Source organism: Suncus etruscus, chromosome 12 (genome assembly GCF_024139225.1).
Source record: "Suncus etruscus isolate mSunEtr1 chromosome 12, mSunEtr1.pri.cur, whole genome shotgun sequence".
NCBI lineage: Eukaryota > Metazoa > Chordata > Mammalia > Eulipotyphla > Soricidae > Suncus > Suncus etruscus.
In genome coordinates, this window is record NC_064859.1 from 49,601,572 (window position 1) to 49,604,752 (window position 3,181).

The 3,181-nt window shown below is 31.8% G+C and overlaps 1 non-coding gene across 1 annotated transcript; it reads left to right on the top strand.

Annotated features, from left to right (window-relative positions):
- The first annotated feature begins 1,627 nt into the window (after positions 1-1,627).
- On the top strand, positions 1,628-1,734 carry LOC126025063 (U6 spliceosomal RNA). Its single transcript, XR_007501111.1, has one exon. It is a non-coding gene; the product is annotated as a U6 spliceosomal RNA (small nuclear RNA).
- Positions 1,735-3,181: the final 1,447 nt, after the last annotated feature.

The following is a 3,181-nucleotide window of genomic DNA, read 5'->3' on the forward strand; positions in this document are numbered from 1 at the left end:
CAAATATCTTAACAGTTTTCTACTTTAACTCTGCAAACACAGCTATGGTACCCCAGCTAAACAATCTTCCATAAATCAACACACTCTCAATTCTTAGGAAATTCTTCCTACTTTTAAATTGAAGGTGAATTTTCTAACAGTCATAAATTATAAAATTATAATTTTATTAATATAATATTAATTTAATAATTTATATATTATATAGCCAAAACACAGATATATACCCGTGTGGTTTTTATTTTTTTAATTTTTATTTTGACCAAAGTGGATTTCAAATCTTTCACAGTAATATTTTAGGTACATGGCGACATTGAATCAAGAGGCATTCCCACCACCAATGTTGTGCTCCTTCCACCACTGTTTCCAACATGCATCCCCACCTTTACCCCCCGGGATGCTAGTATAAGTGGTTCCCTCTGTGTCTAGCATGTTGTAGATTGGGTATGAATTCTGTTGTCGTTGGCTTTGGAATTGGTGTTAAATTTGATCATTTTCTTATTTCTACTTAATGTTCATACGACTGTCTGATCTTGGTACCTTCCATTATTTCCCCCTCAGTTTGTGAGGCAGAACAAGATGGTTCAAATTATGTTCAACAAATCAATTACAGATCCCTTGCTAATCAAGACACGCTACATCCTCTTTCTTCTACAAATCAGTCTCCCCTAGATCCTGATTTTTCATTTAGGTCCCAAAACCAAGGCTCATGTCACTAAACATGATATACTTCTTATTTCTCCCTTTAGTTAGGAGCTCATGAGACCAATAAACTATGAATGTAAATTATATTTGTATTTCTTGCTTTTGTCTGATAGTCTTTCTCACTCTGTAGTGAAAGACTTTTAACCTCAATAATGCCTTTAGGAAGGCATAATTAAAACATTCGATAAACCTTTCTCTGTGGAGTTGGAAATTATTTTTCTCAATTTTATGGTTTGATGGGATTGTTAATGAAAAGTAGAGGATCTAATATTTACTGTATGTAGTTAATGTACTGTGTGAATTTATATGAAATATATATTTGCCCTTTTTATTAGCTGACTCATCTGTTTCAATTGTAACCATAAAAACAAAGAAAAATTAATATTTCTATGAAATTTACAGCCTGAAAAGTGCTTGCACATTCATTTTACATTTTTTTACTAGAACTCTTTACAGTATCTTTCATTTATCATCATTTTGTCAACCAGCATGCGCATGGTTATCCAGGACTTAAGTTTATATCACTTGACTCCTGACTCAGCAATTTTCCAACACTATTTCAGCTTCCCCTTGTAGGGAAGTTTGCCAATATAAGGTTAAACATATATTTTGTCTTTTTAAATACTATCCAAATCTGCCGGGTTTTATCTTCCTAATTCTAATGTGTTTCCTTAATTTTACTTAAAAATCCTCTAAAACCAAAAAAGTTCTGTTAACTCAAGAAAAGTATCAATCAGAATAAATTATCTGATATATGACTAAAATTCTTTTGAATATTGCAGAGCCATATTGAAATATTAAAGAGGAAATAGACTGGTAGTTAAGAAATAATTGATGTGTAGGTTAGAGAGATATAGGAGCAACCATAGTCATCTCCATGCTGCTCATAGAATACTATAAGTATTTATTACATTAAAAGAAAGATGTGCTCACTTCGGCAGCACATATACTAAAATTGGAATGATACAGAGAAGATTAGCATGACCCCTGCACAAGGATGACAAGCAAATTCGTGAAGCGTTCCATATTTTAAAAAAAAAAAGGAAAGAAAGGAAAATATTCGGGGCCGGAGAGATAGCATGGAGATAAGATGTTTGCCTTGCATGCAGAAGGTCGTTGGTTCAAATTCCGGCATCCCATATGGTCCCCTGAACCTGCCAGGAGCGATTTCTAAGCATAGAGCCAGGAGTGACCCCTGAGCGCTGCCGGGTGTGACCCAAAAAAAACAAAAAAAGAAAAAAATAGAAAAGAAAAAAGAAAGAAAAGAAAGATATTCATGGTATCTGTCATGTTCTGGTTCAAAGTCTTAATTTACAGACTGTAAAAAATAAACATGCTTATTATATTTATAATATTATTAAGTTATGTTATATTTTATTACTAATATAATTTGCTATCATATAGAACTGTTTTAGTAACTTTAGAGACCAAGTAGAAAATATCAGAAGCGGTAACAATATCTATGGAAATAACTAAGTATGAAGGTATAAAAGTGATACAGATTATAAAACTCAAATAGAGTTTTTGACTGGCATCATGAAAGGTCTGAGTGAAAGCAATATAAAGAAGATAAATTAATGATGAGTGTCAGGTGTATAAGTTTTCATCATACAGAAGCTTATTTTTAACCTCAAAAGGTAGGATGTTAACTAAGAACAATCACTGAAATCCTACGCAGAAAGTTATTAAGCAAACATTTGTTTGAAATTGTAAATTATAAAATATTTAGTGTCAGAGATATAAAATAGGGTGGTGGAAAGTAATGGTTTAAGTAGTGATCTTATAATTAGTCTTTACTTTTGGAAATTTTTCAGCTTGAGAAATTATGTTTTTGAGACCCTGAGTGATATAGTTCAACAGACAATGTGCTTGCTTTGCACACAGTTAAGCTGGGTTTAATTTTTGTCACTTTAAATGCTCCTGTAAACCTTGATAAGAGTGAGATACCTTAGAGCACAGGCGGGTGTAAGAAATAAGCACTGCCAAGTGTGACCCCAAACAAAAACAAAAACAAAATGCCTGTTTTCTATGTTTTGAAGAATAAAACTAATGAGAGTTTTTTGGGTTCTTGGTTTAAGGGTGATTATATACTTCACTATTTGGCAATGATAAAAATATTGCAGGTTGGAATTTAAATAGAAAAAGGAGATCAAGTACATATTCCAGTTATATTGAATGTACCTTTTTACTATACCCACTATGAAAAACTGAAGAAGGATAATTGTCTGTTCATGTCTTGTGATTTGGCTTATCAAAATGACATGTCTACACATTCTTTGAGAATTGTCTTATTTCAAGATCAATGTAAGTAAAACTAATTACATATACATATATTTAATTTATGTATACACATAACATAGAGGGAGAGTGAGAGAGTAAAAGAAACAGAGATAAAATATAATTTCCATACATCAAAATAAGATAAAAATGCAAAATTGACTTAGTTATTATTAATTTACTTTCAGTAGTAAAGATGCCC